The sequence below is a fragment of the Pollicipes pollicipes genome, unplaced genomic scaffold (assembly GCF_011947565.3).
Source record: "Pollicipes pollicipes isolate AB1234 unplaced genomic scaffold, Ppol_2.1 Scaffold_7262;HRSCAF=8765_pilon_pilon_pilon, whole genome shotgun sequence".
NCBI lineage: Eukaryota > Metazoa > Arthropoda > Thecostraca > Pollicipedomorpha > Pollicipedidae > Pollicipes > Pollicipes pollicipes.
Genome location: NW_023597055.1, coordinates 13,833,161 through 13,853,601, shown reverse-complemented (window position 1 = coordinate 13,853,601; position 20,441 = coordinate 13,833,161). Strand labels below are relative to the sequence as shown.

General features: G+C 47.4%; 9 non-coding genes across 9 annotated transcripts; 5 read left to right on the top strand and 4 right to left on the bottom strand.

The window, feature by feature from the left end:
• Positions 1 to 288: 288 nt before the first annotated feature.
• TRNAT-AGU (transfer RNA threonine (anticodon AGU)) lies at positions 289 to 362 on the bottom strand. The gene has a single exon. It is a non-coding gene; the product is annotated as a tRNA-Thr (tRNA).
• An 8,811-nt stretch (positions 363 to 9,173) lies between these two features.
• TRNAT-AGU (transfer RNA threonine (anticodon AGU)) lies at positions 9,174 to 9,247 on the top strand. The gene has a single exon. It is a non-coding gene; the product is annotated as a tRNA-Thr (tRNA).
• Positions 9,248 to 9,462: 215 nt separating this feature from the next.
• TRNAT-AGU (transfer RNA threonine (anticodon AGU)) lies at positions 9,463 to 9,536 on the bottom strand. The gene has a single exon. It is a non-coding gene; the product is annotated as a tRNA-Thr (tRNA).
• A 2,730-nt stretch (positions 9,537 to 12,266) lies between these two features.
• On the top strand, positions 12,267 to 12,340 carry TRNAT-AGU (transfer RNA threonine (anticodon AGU)). The gene has a single exon. It is a non-coding gene; the product is annotated as a tRNA-Thr (tRNA).
• Positions 12,341 to 14,372: 2,032 nt separating this feature from the next.
• Positions 14,373 to 14,446, top strand: TRNAT-AGU (transfer RNA threonine (anticodon AGU)). The gene has a single exon. It is a non-coding gene; the product is annotated as a tRNA-Thr (tRNA).
• A 215-nt stretch (positions 14,447 to 14,661) lies between these two features.
• On the bottom strand, positions 14,662 to 14,735 carry TRNAT-AGU (transfer RNA threonine (anticodon AGU)). Its single transcript has one exon. It is a non-coding gene; the product is annotated as a tRNA-Thr (tRNA).
• A 1,676-nt stretch (positions 14,736 to 16,411) lies between these two features.
• TRNAT-AGU (transfer RNA threonine (anticodon AGU)) lies at positions 16,412 to 16,485 on the top strand. Its single transcript has one exon. It is a non-coding gene; the product is annotated as a tRNA-Thr (tRNA).
• A 215-nt stretch (positions 16,486 to 16,700) lies between these two features.
• Positions 16,701 to 16,774, bottom strand: TRNAT-AGU (transfer RNA threonine (anticodon AGU)). Its single transcript has one exon. It is a non-coding gene; the product is annotated as a tRNA-Thr (tRNA).
• A 1,844-nt stretch (positions 16,775 to 18,618) lies between these two features.
• On the top strand, positions 18,619 to 18,692 carry TRNAT-AGU (transfer RNA threonine (anticodon AGU)). Its single transcript has one exon. It is a non-coding gene; the product is annotated as a tRNA-Thr (tRNA).
• The last annotated feature ends 1,749 nt before the right edge of the window (positions 18,693 to 20,441 follow it).

Here is a 20,441-nt window from a genome sequence, read left to right as displayed (position 1 = left end):
ATATACTAATATATCTTGATATTATCGTTATTCATCTGTATGCTATTTGTATGCATCTTTAGCTCACTTTCCTCCGTGCTGTGCTATTTTAATCTGTCCGTATTTTGTCTCAATATGCATTTACGTTATATTAACACATATTAGTCACGCAGCTTACGACGAACGCCGAGTGTGGTACAAGCAAATGTTTGCTTTCGAAATTAGCGCACAAAGCTAAATTGAGCTTATCAGAATAGCTCTGAGATGGATGCGTTTTACCTATCTGCTTTATGAAATAGACTTAAATGCAGGCACCACCGAGATTCGAACTCGGGATCTCCTGTTTACTAGACAGGCGCTTTAACCAACTAAGCCATGGCGCCGATAATATGCTGTTAGACACGCGACCGAGAAGAAAATCGCCATGTGACCCATATCCAGCTCTACATATTTACCTGTTTGCCATTTTTTGTCAGTTTTTTCCACAAGTAGCTTCTGCCTGTTAGTTGGACCGTTGGAAACGGTCCAAACCGGCTGGCAGGAACCGTGTCAGTCGGTTACTAGCAACTCTAGCACTTCCACTTTGGGGGTTGCCGTTGACAGTAAAGGTCGATACGGCCAGTCTAGAGCCGGAACTTTTTCCCAAATGTCAGCCTCCTGCACCTCCAGGCTGTACAAAATGTCAGCCTCCTGTACCTCCAGGCTGTACAAAATGTCAGCCTCCTGTACCTCCAGGCTGTACAAAATGTCAGCCTCCTGTACCTCCAGACTGTACAAAATGTCAGCCTCCTGTACCTCCAGGCTGTGCAAAATGTCGGCGTTCTGTACCTCCAGGCTGTACAAAATGTCAGCCTCCTGTACCTCCAGGTTGTACAAAATGTCAGCCTCCTGTCAGCCCAGGCCAACTAGGGATTTAAGTCAGAAGAGCTCGCTGTGCTGCCATGTTGACTCGACATTAATGCCTGTTAACATGCATGGCATAGGGTTTCTGAGGCTTATTCTGGAAAAATTCGAGCGCTTTTTATAACTGCATTGTGTTTGACAGCGCGCTATTTCCTGGAAGTGCTCAAAGCCGAAATATCAGCAAAAAGGCATCATATTGCTTCCCTGAATTTGGACGCACAAAGGTCCGCCTCGTCTGGCCACAACCCGGTCAAAAGCTCGCGAGCTCTTGTGAGTCAGATGTGACGAGATGACGGATCGAAAAGCTACGACCTTAATAAACACCACCCCATGGGAGGCGAGTGCATCACGCAAAGGAAACCTCATCCAAAGACCTCTACGGGCAATCAAAGGCGCCACCCAGCATCCATCATCAGACCCGTCACTGCGCGAAGCTCGTAGAATGATTACTTGTTACGGATGGACGTCGGAACACTTGTTTCATTGTGTACAAAGTAACTTATCTACGACCCCCGCGGGGTTACCAGTTTTCAGGCCAGCGCGAGGCTCCTGAGTCCCTCCGCTACTCTCTCCGATGTCAGCTTATTCTGGGGCGGCAGCCGGAACTCGCCGGCCTGACAGGAACTGCAGACATTTCCGCCTATTTTTAATGTAAATGAGCAATGCTTTTTCCGTACTCCGAACCTAATTTTGTTTGATATGGAAATAGCCATCAGTCAGTTCGGGCGAGTAATTTACTTAGCATATCAAAGGGCAGAGTGCTTGTGTTTTTGAGGAAGTTCGTTGCAGAAATCTCAACGGAAAGAACATAACATGAAAGTCAGCAAGCGTGACAGACTTCTGCTGAAATTTAAATCACTGGCTGTTCGAGGTCAGGAAAATGATCTAAATCTGACCACAGCAAATTGATACAAGTTGTGCAGCGGACCACAAACACTGATGACTGATCACTGTAGCCGTTGCCGTTATTTTTCTCAACATGTTAATCATATTTATGGCGCGGGTCCAGTTCTCTTTGTTATCGTGGATATCATTAAATCACTTGTTATTTTTATGAATATTATTATTATTGTGGATATATGTATCTAATTATCATGGATATCATTGATTATGGATATTATTCGGCCGACTTCTGGTTTTCCTATCTGTTGTTGTCCGGGAGCTGTAGATTTGCAACGTTCTCGGGAGATGGGGCTATATGGTGTCACCTGTCTCTCACCCTGGCAAGAAGGCGGGCACGGCGGGGAATCGATCCCCGTACCTTTAGTTTCCCAGGCGCGCAGTTAAATCGCCGCGCTACCGACACCTACCCTTATACCATTGTCATACCTCTCCACCTAAAGTAATGAAACCCCATGACTTCTTCTAACCACCAGTTTTGCAGAGACTGACAAACTGAGGACCCCATATTGCCGCCCGCTGCCCAAGTCATAATTCATGGGGGGGGGGGGGGGCATGTGAGAACAAATCGCGGTCGTCATAACCCGTTAGTTCATACTTTGTAGCTTGATCGGCTAGCTATTTCTGCATGATGTTTATATGATGATATATGACGATATCATATGATGTTTTATTATAACGATCACATGCTCCATACCAAGTGCACACATGTTGTACAGGTGAGTTAATAAGGTGGCAGTGATGGATCGAAGTAACGGTATTGTGGGGATGATAGTTCAGATTTCGGTATGGCCGATTTAAAACGGGCAGATTATGAAAGGAAGTGTCTCACACTTGCGTCGGGTTTTGAACTGACATGGCAATCTTGAAGACAATTCGATGCAGTTCACAATCCTTCCCTTCTTAGGACCAAAAGCCGTCCAGTTTCTGAGCTACGCGTCCGCGAAGATGAGCAGACTATTTCGGAGAGTCTATTTCAAGGTCACCCAGACACCTTTGACGCCATAATAGCGTCATTCAAATTTCCACATTGCATTACAATGGATTTATTGACGGTATCATTCATGACATCATATTAGTAATGTATTAAGCATATTTCTAGTCAACAATGGGCAGCAGTTGCATCAGTACCTGAATTAAGAAAACTGTTGAGCCTGACCTTGACCTTAACTGGGTCATCCAAGGTTTTCCGGAGCATCACGGTCTCCCTCGTCGCCGGCAAAAAAACCATCTCTCGTACGAAACGATCCCAAGTAGTGTTCACCTACGACACCTGGCACCAGCCTCTGGGATGGGGCCGCATTTCTAAACACCAGATCAGCGGCACGGAACAACTAGAAGATCTTCAGAGTCAAAACTTAAGGCATACTCAGGAGATTCGTGTGGCGTGGGCTTAGTCTAGGTCCCGGACGCTTGAGCCCTGATTGCCGGTGTCTTGGTTCAGCCAGGCCGATCACATTCCGATAGCCCGGAGGCGGACGTGACGTCTAAAGCCATTTATTGCCCGTTGTTATGGGTCAGGCTGCGTCGTTGGAATCTAACTTATAGGCAATGGTGGTGCCTTGGAAACACTGCACGTGGTCTGCTACAACATGACTGCTTGCGCGCTTTGTTTGGCGTCATTCCTCCACGCTAGCGATCTTAACAACATGAATACGAAATTCTGTTTTTCGGCGGTGATTTGTATCAAGACAAGCGGTAGGTGCAGCAGTCCTCGAGTTTGGTATACGTCTTGGTCAAGAAGTCAAAGGCTGAAGACATGCCCGCTGCACTTCGGCTTCTCGCTGACATTGGACGGGTGGAGGGCTGCTCCTGACTAGCAACGCAATCACACCATTCACAATTAATACAATGCAGGCTTTTTTGCATTATGCGTACAAAATCATTATATTTTATGGTTTAAGTGACAGCGCTAATTGAAAAGGCATTGATCCCGCACGAAAACAGCGCCGTCACTCTCTGGCTTCCAAGAAACCCGTCTGCAGCACCGTATCTGGTAATTGCTTCGTGTGCTGTACTCCACGTATCACGCTGCTATCCTGTGCTTAATATAAGTCACTTGAGGTAAACCGGCTACCGCCTTAATCAGTCACCGGATAGCTCAAGACGCCGGCTTGGAGGCTGGGGGCCCGGCCGGGATAATTACTCCGAGCACCGTATCACGTGACCCGTGCTCGGGCTTCCTGCAGGCTCCATTGGGGTCGCAAGCGAGAACCTTGATGCTATTGCGATGAATTAGGTCGTGCTTGAAAATCAAGATGAATGGACATTCAGATCAAGGCTTGACCGGCACAACATCAGGAATCATTTCTTCCAGAAATAAATGGTACAGTGAATGTTGTTATAGGGACCAAAATATTCTTAGGTGGGAAAAAATAAATGGTTTTATCCGTGCAGGACGAGGCTACAATTTTCCATCCCGGAACATGAAATTTACGCATTGGCTATCATGGGCCCACTTTGCAGAAATTCGCTAGACACTGGAACAAACAGCCATGTTTCGTATGAGCACATCGGGTAACCGTGACACGAATACGTTCCTGTTTCTGGGGACTGGAAGCCATGCCTCATGTCGGATTTAAGACTTACGGCTCCGCATAAGCAGTGAATACAAAGTGGTTAAACTGGGGCCAGTGTGGTGACGGTTTCGGTTTACTGCATTATAAGTGACAAGAACGCCGCGCGGCAGCTCCGTGTCGCCACCAGCGCTTTTGCTCGTTATACCCTATACAGCCCACACTTGAGCAAACTGTGCGTAAATGTCCTGCGTGGAAAGAGGCGGCCAGCCGCAAACAAATGCATTTTTCAGGTGGATAGGACTCAACCATCTACGAAATGAAGAGGCATACGATCTTTTATTTCACGGATAAGTGGGTAGGTAGGTGGGTTTTGCAGGTTTCACGGGTATTTCACCCTCCTAAAATTAAATTACCTACACACATAAATAATAATGTGCAAGCTCGTGTATAGGGCAGGTGCCCTTCTAACCACGATCAAAACACGCCAACATGAGGCACGCCAGGCAGAGCAAAATGAAACAACTGATGTGGGTCTTTTGCTGAGAACAGGCTTCAATCCCACATATCTTGACCTCGAGACAGCTGTTCACCGTCGCCACTACAAGCGGTGCCTCCGAACGTCACCTGTAGCATCTCGTCTGCCGCGTTTCGAACAAGTGGAGTGACGCTCCGCCTTCTCAGGCGTCCCATCCAGTCGGCCACGAGCTCCTCGATGTCACGCCACCCGACCTCCGGCGCCTCCTGGGCGGCCCTGGCCTCGCCAGCACCGCCCTGCACCTGGCGTCCTCCCTCGCTCCTCGGCGGCCGACAAAAACGAGGCCCCTCGCCCGGAAGCGGCCGTCGCCGCGCCGCCTCGTCCCACGCCAATTAGCCGGAGGTGCGGGACGACGCGTGCGATTAGCTCTCGGGGAGGGCGCTCAGCGAACAGCGCAAGGACAGCCGATGTGGGGGTGTTTCGGGGCAGACGCGATGTTTGGGCCTGCGGGTGCTAGAGCGGTATAGCGGTACCACTGATGGCGTTGTGTTGAGTTGCTCATTGCACCATGCAACAGGCCGGAACCACCTGAATGAAAACGAACGCAAAACGCAGCAATGCAGAAACGTATCCATTGTTGCAATTGGGTTGCAATTTAGACCCTATGTATTTTAGTCGGCTGCCCGACGTACAAAACATGCGAATAAGTACATCCGTCAAAGACATCCGCCCATCCAGTGCAACAATGCGGCTTGTCCCAGCTGAGGTGGGGGTGCATTACTACAAAGGCCTTGCGCCGTTCGCTTCTCAATCACACATGACGCTGCCACCTGTATTGCCGGCAAACTGTGCAGTGATGCGTCTCCTAACGGTAGGCTGCGGTGTACCATCATCCAAGACGATTAGATAGTTATCCGAGAGGGGAGGGGGGGGGGGTGGGCTCCGGGAGTAGGAGGCACGGAGAGTCCTGATCGGATAGGGAGGGGAGGGAGGGGGGGGGGGGGGGGAGGTTGCGGTGTGGGGACACGGAGACGGGTCCTGATCACGCCGATTTCCGCCACTTCCGGTGCCAGTGACACCGGTAATTGCCGCGCTGCGACAATCGATGCGCACCGCCCGGTAATGGACGATCCTGGCGCAGCTGACGTGGGCAGCCGATCGCCCGCTGTGATCCGGCAGCCGCAGATCGAGGGTCAGCTGACGTGCGTGTCGGGCTGATGGATCACCTCACGCCAAGGCGGCCGCTTCCGTTTTTGTCTGCTCTTCCGAGAGGATTGACGGCAGGTTTCATATGTTTGGACCGGTCCACTAATCATGTAATTAATATTAATGGTTATCACACCTTATAAATATGTGCGTGTATGAGGTTTGAGGAATATCCCAAGACATTCTCCTTATGCGCGAGCATTTATTTAGAGTAAAATGTTCTCGGAGGAAACAAATTCTCAAATTTACTTGGTGTTCTTTGCAACACACTATATACTGCGCTGCTTTTTAATACAAGGTGCTATCATTGGACTCATGCAAGGAGGAATGCGCGATAGAATGCACTTCATAACTAGAGCTGGAAACAATTAAAATAGGCTTTCATAGTTGACTCTATCCTATATGAATATTTTTGTAACTGTCGTACCACCCCTGATGTTTCCTTATAACATCAGAAGAGTAGTTTTGACGCCCTATTTTGTCAATCAAGGAAGCAATTTTCAGAGCTTATCTCCAACCCTGTGTTCGTTTCCAATGAATATGCCATGTTTTTACCGGCGTATTTCGAGCTGTTAAAGGTGACATTTCGGAGCGGAGTGCCCCTCCAAAAACCTAAGTTCAATTCAAACCGTGAAAATTTCTGTCGCGCAACCAGCACGCAAGGCGTGAATACTCCCTTATTCCTCCTTGCATCGGCTGGTGACACGAAAACCAGTTTATGTACGTTATACTTAGGTCCTTGAATCATCTTCTGGGACACGAAATCATCCGCTGGTGTCACGAAAACCAGTTTATGTGCGTTATACTCAGGCCCTTGAATCATATTCTGGGACACGAAATCATCTGCTGATGACACGAAAACCAGTTCATGTGCGTTATACTTAGGCCCTTGAATCATCTTCTGGATATCGGGCTGCCCACATCCACCAAATATTCGACATTAGTCTGTTTTACCTCTTTGTTTTGCGCCTTAAGTCCGACATTGACATCATTGTTAAACTAAAATGTGCCAAAAGTGATTTGATGCCACTTAAAACGCCAACTCAGCCTACGAGATTTTTAAATCGACCGGGGATGGTTGGGGGGGGGGGGGGTCGGGGTTAACTTGAGCCCGGCATGGACTATGTGTCGGCGCCTCCAACTGCTGCATGCCACTGGCGTCGAAGGCTCCCCGCGGCTGTTGCGGTGGGTGAAACACGCCACACGTGGGATACGACCCCAGTCTCCGAGTCTGAAGCTCGACACGCTGCCAGCAGTCTGTGGTGACCCCCTTCCGCCGCAGGTTGTCGTGCTGTTTGTGCGTGCCGCCTTCTTCGCTGCCGTGACCAGCAGTCACGTGACGCCGTGGCCAGCGGTCACCCTGGTGTGAGCGATCGCAGCAGTCCCAACATCGGCATTGTCTTTCAGGAAAGCCAATGACATATTACAGGGTACGCTAGCACGATTTTTCATGCTTTTCTGCTTTTTGTGCTTCGTTGTGCACCAAACTTAGTTTTGCGGCGTTCTTCGCCACCACTTATGAAATAGGTTGCGATGGAAGCTGAGTTTGTACATGACACCTACATCTCATTGTTGTGGGTGTTTGACAGCATTTCCTGTCGAATTTCTGCTTCGATATTGATTTTGACTTGAAAAGGTGCTATCCGACGTAGTGAAAAAGCTCCTCTAAACACCACAATTTCTTTGCTTAGCAAATATGCTCCTCAATACGTCTTTGTTTGATTGCGTCATCGTACTTCGCACAAAACTCATTTAGCGCCAGTTGATGGCCGTTGGATCTGAAATGGCGCTCGCAAACGCCACTTGCATTGTAATGACTCGACAATGCTACTTTTCTTGGCCTTGATCGCCGCGTGGCCAATGGAATGGCAGGGCTTGAATGACGTTATTATGACGTCATGGATGGCTGGATGAACTTCAAAAAGTCTGCACGAAATACTCCACAACTTCGCGGGCGTGTAGCTCAGAAACTAGAATGGCTGAAGAAGGACACGGCTGCAAACTGCACCGAAATATCTTCAAGATGGCTATTTCAGCTCAGAAGCCTTTACGAATGTGGATTGCTTCACCTAATTCTCTGACCGTCATTAGATATCACTGAGTCCTGAGAAGGACTGGATGGTGTTCAGCTCTCAGCTCTGGCAGCCATGTGCATGTCATAACCTGAATTATATCCCTCGAATTGCTGCAATTTAATCCGGTATACATGTATGTTCTTCCCGATTTCCTAAATTACAGCACGCTGGACTCATATTCAGAAGCTCCTGCTGGAGTTCCTGCAACTCCGAGGAGGACATTTGGGCTTCTCCTCGTGCATGGATGAAAATAGAATATCATCCCGTCCTTTCCAGGATTTATTAACACGTTATTACCTGACCGAAACATTGCGTGCATATCAACGCAACAGACGGGATGACAAGACGAGCGATTGTTCAATCCGCAATATCAATACTTGAGCTATATAATTCGGCAAAACTGCACCTAACCTCGCCATTAACAAACTTAGGATTCCCAGCTGGCCCACACAAGTTCTGCCTCTTTACTTGACGCGTCTTGTGGTGTTCTAGATGTAGTTGTGGTTGTTGATTTCGAAAACGCAGCACATTGCCCGCTAATACATTCGGTTTCCATGATAGGGTGAATCATCTCACCTCACTCTGTCGATTTTGACAAATTGATTATTTGTGTCATCATATAATATTATAGTTTTCAAAGCATCTCATGCGCTAACATTTTGACACATTGTTGTGCTACAGACATTGCCAAAAACACACGCCGGAAAGAGCATGGGAAATTGAACGTGTTGCTTTCAGAGTGGTGAGCAGGGAGTTAAATGATATTTTCCCGCACCATCGGTCTCTTAAAATACAAATTCTTAACTGTTCAGAAGCATTCCAGGAAAAGCGATATTTCTGATCATACCGTACGCGTCTGATCTGACTATAGCTGACAAGCACAAAAAGGGTGGGATATTCCCTTTAAGTTTTTTTTTGTTGTTGACAGCTACATCGGTTGCTATTGGCGACGGTTTGGCGATGGTCTTAAAAGGCACCTCCACAGATGACATATCTGGTACATGAACAGGCGGCACTCCGAGAGCATATGTCTGTTGTCTATAGAACGCAGCGCACACAGATTGGCACTGATATAAACAATTTTTTCCTAGGTCAGGTGTTTATGATTTCGCATCCGGCGCCATGGCTTAGTTGGTTAAAGCGCCTGTCTAGTAAACAGGAGATCCCGAGTTCGAATCTCGGTGGTGCCTCGTTTAAATGTTATACGATAACACTTATAATGAATCTGTCAAAATCGACGGGCTGAGTGAGGCGTACATTATAATCGTGGAAACCGGATAAAATAGCATTAAACATTTCGAAGTAACCGTTTTCGAATTCAGTAACCACAACCACATCACAAACAGCATGAGACGCGTTGATAGCGATAAATTGATTATCTCTGTCATCGCTGTCTATTTAAAACAGGCACCGCCGAGATTCGAACTCGGGATCTCCTGTTTACTAGACAGGCGCTTTAACCAACTAAGCCATGGCGCCGGCTACCCGTGTAAAATACGTGGCCATCAAAAAATTCCTGGTCGAACTGGTATCCCGTGGGTGCTGCCTGAAACACTAGATCTGTGAGCTATGGGCGCTGCCTTCTGAGACACCAATCGTGTTCTGTGAGTGCTGGCTTCTGAGTCGTCGGTTGTTGGCTGCTATTTGATCTGCCTCACTCTGACTGATCTGATCTGACTCAACACGCACATGACAGCCCAGTAAGATTCACTCTCATCGTAAGCACCCGCAGAGGCAGCACCAACAGAGCACACGTCTAGTTTCTCAGAAGGCAGAACCCTTAGATCACAAATCCGGTGTCCGAGAATGCAGCCGCCACAGAGCACATAGGCGGCGCCTCAGAAGGCTGCACCGTATAAAGACCACATATCTGATGTCTCAGAAGGCAGCACGCACAGATCACGTAGCTGTTGTCTCAGAACGCAGCACTCGCAGATCGCAAATCTTGTATTTCAGATGGCAACACCCACAGATCACAGATCTCGTGCCCCAGAAGACCGCATTTATTGAGCACAGATCTGGTGTCTCAAAAGAAGTACCAACAGATCACATATCTGGCGTCTCAGAAGGTAGAGTCCACAGATCACATATGCTGTGTCTCAGACCGCTGCATCCGCCGAGCACATACTTGGTGTCTCAGAAGGCAGCACCCAAATATGACGTGTCTCGTGTCTCAGAAGGCAGCACCCAAATGTGACGTATCTCGTGTCTCAGAAGGCAACACCCAAATATGACGTATCTCGTGTCTCAGAAGGCAGCACCCAAATATGACGTATCTCGTGTCTCAGAAGACAGCACCCAAATATGACGTGTCTCGTGTCTCAGAAGGCAGCACCCAAATATGACGTATCTCGTGTCTCAGAAGACAGCACCCAAATATGACGTGTCTCGTGTCTCAGAAGGCAGCACCCAAATATGACGTATCTCTTGTCTCAGAAGGCAGTACCCAAATATGACGTATCTCGTGTCTCAGAAGACAGCACCCAAATATGACGTGTCTCGTGTCTCAGAAGACAGCACCCAAATATGACGTGTCTCGTGTCTCAGAAGGCAGCACCCAAATATGACGTATCTCGTGTCTCAGAAGGCAGCACCCAAATATGACGTGTCTCGTGTCTCAGAAGACAGCACCCAACTATGACGTGTCTCGTGTCTCAGAAGACAGCACCCAAATATGACGTGTCTTGTGTCTCAGAAGGCAGCACCCAAATATGACGTGTCTCGTGTCTCAGAAGGCAGCACCCAAATATGACGTGTCTCGTGTCTCAGAAGACAGCACCCAAATATGACGTATCTCGTGTCTCAGAAGGCAGCACCCAAATATGACGTGTCTCGTGTCTCAGAAGGCAGCACCCAAATATGACGTGTCTCGTGTCTCAGAAGACAGCACCCAAATATGACGTGTCTCGTGTCTCAGAAGACAGCACCCAAATATGACGTGTCTCGTGTCTCAGAAGACAGCACCCAAATATGACGTATCTCGTGTCTCAGAAGGCAGCACCCAAATATGACGTGTCTCGTGTCTCAGAAGACAGCACCCAAATATGACGTGTCTCGTGTCTCAGAAGGCAGCACCCAAATATGACGTGTCTCGTGTCTCAGAAGACAGCACCCAAATATGACGTGTCTCGTGTCTCAGAAGGCAGCACCCAAATATGACGTGTCTCGTGTCTCAGAAGACAGCACCCAAATATGACGTGTCTCGTGTCTCAGAAGACAGCACCCAAATATGACGTGTCTCGTGTCTCAGAAGACAGTACCCACAGATCATGCATTAAGTGCTTCACAAGCCAAAACCCCAGGGCCTGGCTGCTCGCCTGCTTTCTGACCGACAAAGTAATCTCATATTGAAATCCGCCTGCTTTCTGACCGATATTGTATTGTAATCACTTATAATCATGTCATAAGTGACTGCATTGTGTACTGTTATGAAGCAGAAATACATCAAAGAAAAGATAAAAATGTAGCTTTTTTCGCAAGTCAAGAGGACTAAGATTGACTCTATCAATGATCGAAAGTCTGGGGACTGACAATGAACCCAGCTAGGTGCAACATCATCGTATTTGCTGTCGGTCCACCACCGTCATGCTACTGCCAAGCACAAGGTGGTCTATTTTTAAACAGCTGCCGACCAATTCGCGATTTCGCGTCTCCTGGATACCATTCTCACCTTTGCGTAACAAATAGACGTGAGTCTCGAAAGCAACAGGACGCTGGACTTTCTCGTCCAAAGCGCAAACTTGCTTTCGATGCCTTTCACCGAGTAATGGTGGTGTTCTGGCTTGATTGAAAGCAACGTCTTTCAAGATGCCTTTCGTTCCGTCCGACAAAATGTTACAGAATGCGTGACATCGGAGGACTGACTGGATCTGTCTTGCGATTGAGTTTAGTCACACCACACCTGCCACAGTCAGCTCTGTCAAAATTGGATTTTGCACGTGTCCCACCTCTGCGATCATTTTCTCCTGCAGGCTCCATCAACCCTTCCCCAGTCAAATTTTCGTTCAACTTCAAATTGTTTACGTTTCAGGTACTCGTGAAGCGCTTCTTTTATGAGCCATGTGCCTGGATGTGGGTACATGTGTGATTGTGTAATGTGTATGTATAACCAGTTTTATCCATTCACTTATTCGGTAGTTCAGAAGGCAGCGTCCACGGGCTGCTACTAGATGACTTTTTTCGTGTTTACGTGTTTAGAGGACGACAGCCGGCGCCATGGCTTAGTTGGTTAAAGCGCCTGTCTAGTAAACAGGAGATCCCGAGTTCGAATCTCGGTGGTGCCTCGTTTAAATGTTATACGATAACACTAATAATGAATCGGTGAAAATCGACGGGCTTAGTGACGCGTACAGTATAATCATGGAAACAGGATAAAATAGCACTGCACATTTCGAAATCACCGTTTCCGCACTCAGTAACAACAACCACATATCATACAGCTTGAGACGCGTTGATAGTGTCAAATTGATTATCTTTGCTATCGCTGTCTGTCGAAAACAGGCACCACCGAGATCCGAACTCGAGATCTCCTGTTTACTAGACAGGCGCTTTAACCAACTAAGCCATGGCGCCGGCAAGCCATGTTAAATACGTGGCCATCAAAAAATTCCTTTTCGAACTGGAGCAAAAACCTGATCCCGTGGGTGCTGCCCTCTGAAACACTAGATCTGTGAGCTATGGGTGCTGCCTTCTGAGACACCAATCGTGTTCTGTGAATGCTGTCTTCTGAGTCGTCGGTTGTTGGCTGCTATTTGATCTGCCTCACTCTGACTGACCTGATCTGACTCAACACGCACATGGCAACCCAGTGAGACTGACTCTCATTGGCACCCACAGAGGCAGCACCAACAGGGCACATATCTAGTGTCTCAGAAGGCAGAGCCCTTAGATCACAAATCCGGTGTCCGAGAATGCAGCCGCCACAGAGCACATGGGCGGCGCCTCAGAAGGCTGCACCGTATGAAGACCACATATCTGATGTCTCAGAAGGCAGCACGCACAGATCACGTAGCTGTTATCTCAGAACGCAGCACCCGCAGATCATAAATCCTGTATTTTAGATGGCAACACCCACAGATCACAGATCTCGTGTCCCAGAAGACCGCATTTATTAAGCACAGATCTGGTGTCTCAAAAGGCAGTACCAACAGATCACATATCTGGCGTCGCAGAAGGTAGAGTCCACAGATCACATATGTTGTGTCCCAGACCGCTGCATCCACCGAGCACATACTTTGTGTCTCAGAAGGCAGCACCCAAATATGACGTGTCTCGTGTCTCAGAAGGCAGCACCCAAATATGACGTGTCTCGTGTCTCAGAAGGCAGCACCCAAATATGACGTATCTCGTGTCTCAGAAGACAGTACCCACAGATCACACATTTAGTGTTTCACAAGGCGGAATCCCAGGACCTGGCTGCTCGCCTGCTTTCTGACCGACATAGTAATCTCATATTGAAATCCGCCTGCTTTCTGACCGATATTGTATTGTAATCACTTATAATCATGTCATAAGTGACTGCATTGTGTTCTGTTATGAAGCAGAAATATATCAAAGAAAAGATAAAAATGCAGCTTTTTTCGCAAGTCAAGAGGACTAAGATTGACTCTGTCAATGATCGAAAGTCTGGGGACTGACAATGAACCCAGCTAGGTGCAACATCATCGTATTTGCTGTCGGTCCACCACCGTCATGCTACTGCCAAGCACAAGGTGGTCTACTTTTAAACAGCTGCCGACCAATTCGCGATTTCGCGTCTTCTGGATACCATTCTCACCTTTGCGTAACACATAGACGTGAGTCTCGAAAGCAACAGGACGCTGGACTTTCTCGTCCAAAGCGCAAACTTACTGTCGATGCCTTTCACCGAGTAATGGTGGTGTTCTGGCTTGATTGAAAGCAACGTCTTTCAAGATGCCTTTCGTTCCGTCCGACAAAATGTTACAGAATGCGTGACATCGGAGGACTGACTGGATCTGCCTTACGTTTGAGTTTGGTCACACCACAACTGCCACAGTCAGCTCTGTCAAAATTGGATTTTGCACGTGTCCCACCCCTGCGATCGTTTTCTCCTGCAGGCTCCACCAACCCTTCCCCAGTCAAATTTTCGTTCAACTTCAAATTGTTTACGTTTCAGGTACTCGTGAAGCGCTTCTTTAATGAGCCATGTGCCTGGATGTGGGTACATGTGTGATTGTGTAATGCGTATGTATAACCAGTTTTATCCATTCACTTATTCGGTAGTTCAGAAGGCAGCGTCCACGGGCTGCTACTAGATCACTTTTTTCGTGTTCACGTGTTTAGAGGACGACAGCCGGCGCCATGGCTTAGTTGGTTAAAGCGCCTGTCTAGTAAACAGGAGATCCCGAGTTCGAATCTCGGTGGTGCCTCGTTTAAATGTTATACGATAACACTAATAATGAATCGGTGAAAATCGACGGGCTTAGTGATGCGTACAGTATAATCATGGAAACAGGATAAAATAGCACTCCACATTTCGAAATCACCGTTTCCGCACTCAGTAGCAACAACCACATATCATACAGCTTGAGACGCGTTGATAGTGTCAAATCGATTATCTTTGCTATCGCTGTCTGTCGAAAACAGGCACCACCGAGATTCGAACTCGGGATCTCCTGTTTACTAGACAGGCGCTTTAACCAACTAAGCCATGGCGCCGGCTACCCATGTCACATACGTGGCCATCAAAAAAATTCCTGATCGAACTGGAACAAAAAACCTGATATCGTGGGTACTACCCTCTGAAACACTAGATATGTGAGCTATGGGTGCTGCCTTCTGAGACACCAATCGTGTTCTGTGAATGCTGTCTTCTGAGTCGTCGGTTGTTAGCTGCTATTTGATCTGCCTCACTCTGACTGATCTGATCTGGCTCAACACGCACATGACAGCCCAGTAAGACTGACTCTCATTGGCACCCACAGAGACAGCACCAACAGAGCACACGTCTAGTTTCTCAGAAGGCAGAGAGAGCCCTTAGATCACAAATCCGGTGTCCGAGAATGCAGCCGCCATAGAGCACATAGGCGGCGCCTCAGAAGGCTGCACCGTATGAAGACCACATATCTGATGTCTCAGAAGGCAGCACGCACAGATGACGTAGCTGTTGTCTCAGAACGCAGCACCCGCAGATCATAAATCTTGTATTTCAGGTGGCAGCACCCACAGATCACAGATCTCGTGCCCCAGAAGACCGCATTTATTGAGCACAGATCTGGTGTCTCAAAAGGCAGTACCAACAGATCACATATCTGGCGTCGCAGAAGGTAGAGCCCACAGATCACATATGCTGTGTCTCAGACCGCTGCATCCACCGAGCACATACTTGGTGTCTCAGAAGGCAGCACCCAAATATGACGTGTCTCGTGTCTCAGAAGACAGTACCCACAGATCACACATATAGTGTTTCACAAGGCGGAATCCCAGGACCTGGCTGCTCGCCTGCTTTCTGACCGACATAGTAATCTCATATTGAAATCCGCCTGCTTTCTGACCGATATTGTATTGTAATCACTTATAACCATGTCATAAGTGACTGCATTGTGTACTGTTATGAAGCAGAAATATATCAAAGAAAAGATAAAAATGCAGCTTTTTTCGCAAGTCAAGAGGACTAAGATTGACTCTATCAATGATCGAAAGTCTGGGGACTGACAATGAACCCAGCTAGGTGCAACATCATCGTATTTGCTGTCCGTCCACCACCGTCATGCTACTGCCCAGCACAAGGCGGCCTTCTTTTAAACAGCTGCCGACCAATTCGCGATTTCGCGCCTCCTGGATACCATTCTCACCTTTGCGTAACAAATAGACGTGAGTCTCGAAAGCAACAGGACGCTGGACTTTCTCGTCCAAAGCGCAAACTTGCTGTCGATGCCTTTCACCGAGTAATGGTGGTGTTCTGGCTTGATTGAAAGCAACGTCTTTCAAGATGCCTTTCGTTCCGTCCGACAAAATGTTACAGAATGCGTGACATCGGAGGACTGACTGGATCTGCCTTACGATTGAGTTTGGTCACACCACAACTGCCACAGTCAGCTCTGTCAAAATTGGATTTTGCACGTGTCCCACCTCTGCGATCATTTTCTCCTGCAGGCTCCATCAACCCTTCCCCAGTCAAATTTTCGTTCAACTTCAAATTGTTTACGTTTCAGGTACTCGTGAAGCGCTTCTTTAATGAGCCATGTGCCTGGATGTGGGTACATGTGTGATTGTGTAATGCGTATGTATAACCAGTTTTATCCATTCACTTATTCGGTAGTTCAGAAGGCAGCGTCCACGGGCTGCTACTAGATGACTTTTTTTCGTGTTCACGTGTTTAGAGGACGACAGCCGGCGCCATGGCTTAGTTGGTTAAAGCGCCTGTCTAGTAAACAGGAGATCCCGAGTTCGAATCTCGGTGGTGCCTCGTTTAAATGTTATACGATAACACTAATAATGAATCGGTGAAAATCGACGGGCTTAGTGATGCGTACAGTATAATCATGGAAACAGGATAAAATAGCACTGCACATTTCGAAATCACCGTTTCCGCACTCAGTAACAACAACCACATATCATACAGCTTGAGACGCGTTGATAGTGTCAAATTGATTATCTTTGCTATCGCTGTCTGTCGAAAACAGGCACCACCGAGATTCGAATTCGGGATCTCCTGTTTACTAGACAGGCGCTTTAACCAACTAAGCCATGGCGCCGGTAAGCCATGTTAAATACGTGGCCATCAAAAACTTCCTTATCGAACTGGAGCAAAAACCTGATCCCGTGGGTGCTACCCTCTGAAACACTAGATATGTGAGCTATGGGTGCTGCCTTCTGAGACACCGATCGTGTTCTGTGAATGCTGTCTTCTGAGTCGTCGGTTGTTGGCCGCTATTTGATCTGCCTCACTCTGACTGATCTGATCTGACTCAACACGCACATGACAACCCAGTGAGACTGACTCTCATTGGCACCCGCAGAGGCAGCACCAACAGAGCACACGTCTAGTTTCTCAGAAGGCAGAGCCCTTCGATCACAAATCCGGTGTTCGAGAATGCAGCCGCCACAGAGCACATAGGCGGCGCCTCAGAAGGCTGCACCGTATGAAGACCACATATCTGATGTCTCAGAAGGCAGCACGCACAGATGACGTAGCTGTTGTCCCAGAACGCAGCACTCGCAGATCATAAATCCTGTATTTCAGATGGCAACACCCACAGATCACAGACCTGGTGCCCCAGAAGACCGCATTTATTGAGCACAGATCTGGTGTCTCAAAAGGCAGTACCAACAGATCACATATCTGGCGTCTCAGAAGGTAGAGTCCACAGATCACATATGCTGTGTCTCAGACCGCTGCATCCACCGAGCACATACTTGGTGTCTCAGAAGGCAGCACCCAAATATGACGTGTCTCGTGTCTCAGAAGACAGTACCCACAGATCACACATTTAGTGTTTCACAAGGCGGAACCCCAGGACCTGGCTGCTCGCCTGCTTTCTGACCGACATAGTAATCTCATATTGAAATCCGCCTGCTTTCTGACCGATATTGTATTGTAATCACTTATAATCATGTCATAAGTGACTGCATTGTGTACTGTTATGAAGCAGAAATATATCAAAGAAAATATAAAAATGCAGCTTTTTTCGCAAGTCAAGAGGACTAAGATTGACTCTATCAATGATCGAAAGATTGGATACTGACAATGCACCCAGCTAGGCGCAACATCTTCGTATTTGCTGTCCGCCCACCACCGTCATTCTACTGCCAAGCACAAGGTGGCCTACTTTTAAATAGCTGCCGACCAGTTCGCGATTTCGCGCCCCTTGGAAACCATTCTCACCTTTGCGTAACAAATAGACGTGAGTCCCGAAAGCAGCAGGACGCTGAGCTTTCTCGTCCGAAGCGTAAAAATACCGCCGTGCTCACATCAAGCGTGGTTCAATGATGAGGCTTTAGTTCGTGTCTTCAACGATTATGTACGACCATTGTTTGAGTGTCGGCCGTTATTTGGAGTGATGCCGCCTTGTCGCATCTCAACCGGTTCCAAGAAATACAACACCGATTTGTAATATGTTTAAATTTGAGCACTTGCTTTCGATGCCTTTTACCGAGTGATGGTGGTGTTCTGGCTTGATTGAAAACAATATCTTTCAAGATGCCTTTCGTTCCGTCCGACACAATGTCACAAAATGCGTGACATCAGAGGACTGACCGTCTTACGACTGAGTTTAGTCACACTACAACTGTCTCAGTCAGCTCTGTCAAAATTGGATTCTTCACGTGTCCCTCCCTTACGATCATTTTATCCTGCAGCTAGCCTCAATCAACCTTTTCCCAGTCAAATTTTCGTTCAACTTCAAATTGTTTAGGTTTCAGGTACTCGTAATGCGCTTCTTTAATGAGCCATGTGCCTGGATGTGGGGACATGTGTGATTGTGTAATGCGTATGTATAACCAGATTTACCCATTCACTTTCGGTAGTTCGGAAGGCAGCGCCTACGGGGTGCCATTACATGATTTTTTTCCGTGCTCACGTGTTTGGAGGGCGAGGGCCGGCGCCATGGCTTAGTTGGTTAAAGCGCCTGTCTAGTAAACAGGAGATCCCGAGTTCGAATCTCGGTGGTGCCTCTGTTTAATGCAATACGATAACAAAGGTAGTCAATCCATCACCATCATCGCATGTTGTGCTATCCAAAATGTAGTTGAAGTTGTTGACTTCGGAAACGCTTATTTCAAAACATCTACTGCTATTCCATCCGGTTTCCACGATTATATGATTCATCCCACCTCATCTCGTCGATGGCGACAGATTTATTGTCGTGCTATCGAAAAGCTTTAAGAAAGAATCACCACCGAGATTCGTACACGGGATCCTCTGTTTACTGCACAGGTGCTTTAACCAACCAAGTCACGGCGCCTAATCCCGGTTCCTCAACACGTGACCGAAAATTCACTTTTCCTAATTGGTAACCTCTGGGTGCTGTCTTTTAAGACACCATATGTGTGCGCTGTGGGTGCTACCTTATAAGACACACAATATGTGATCTGTGGGTGCTGCTTGCTGGGACAAAAAGTATGTACTCTAGGGGTGCTGCCTGTCCATTCACCAGATATGTGAACTGTGGAAGATGGTTTCCGAGAGCATCGTCGGGCCGACGCCCACATCATCCGATGACATTTTTGTTAAAAAGCCTCAAAAGCAGCACCCATCTTTTTTGTACTTGTCACTTATAGTTACAACAGACGCATGCGACTTGATCAGCAACATCAGTTTTCTTGAAAGCCCTCTGAAAAGTTCAGAATTTCGATTTCAATAGCCGATCCCTTGAAAGAAATCTTCTTTGACTCCCTGCTTACCATTAACACGTTGCATTTGCTTTGCTTTTTAAAACATGCATGTTATGTGATGTTTGATTCGTCCTAAGGTGTCCAAATGTCAGTTTATTAAAAGCAATGAAAGTTCGAAGGCTTGGCAAAAATGTATATACGAATATGACGCTATAATTCCACGAATCCAACCAAGCGTTTTACTATGCCTTTGATTTCCATCCTATAGGTCTAGTTACAGTGGCTGTATTGAGGCGCACATTGACTTTGGGAATGGAAGTATCGCATGATCCACGTGACGCACTGGTTCAGACTTCCACCAGTGTGCTGCTCGGTAACAGGCCCCTTGTCAGCAGGGGGCAATCGCAAACATCGTTTACTCGCACCAGTAGAGGTGTACGCACTGGTTGCCATGACAACAACGGTCGCGACTGCAGGGAGGAAGCATATTGCCGTCACAAAACTTTTTTGGTTTGTTCCAGAGACCTGAAGTCATAGCTGGGTCTGTACGAACTTACTTCTGGCTATAGGCAAGACAAAAAAGTACGTTAAACCGGCTTATGTCAGCTTGAATTAATATGGAATTAATAGTTCTAATTTTTGCGGACAGGAGCTCGCATTTGAAAACTCCGTGGTGTGCTTTTTGCTAAACAAGCATACACCTAACCCGTTTTTAAACTCTGAAATGCAGTGTCTGCCAATGGTGTTAAATAGAATTTCTGACAATATCGGGAAGAGTGGCTGCTGTGCTTTGATAAGTAAGGGTATTAGAACATTAGAAGTTTGAGTTACCTTGGAAGGAATGGGAGTTCTAGTTTTCCATAACAGCATTTAACAAATCTGTGATGTGGTCAAGCTTGAGGACTCGCTCCTGTTGTCTTTCACCAGGTGATGATTTCTCGCTTAGCTGAAGAAACTTGTCAAGATACCTTTTACTTAGTCCGACGAAATGTGTTAATGCAATGTTCGACATCAGAGGACTGGCTGTGTTTGCCTGATATCACAGTTTGGTCAGACCATACTTAACCGGCGCTCTCGGCACACCGGCCT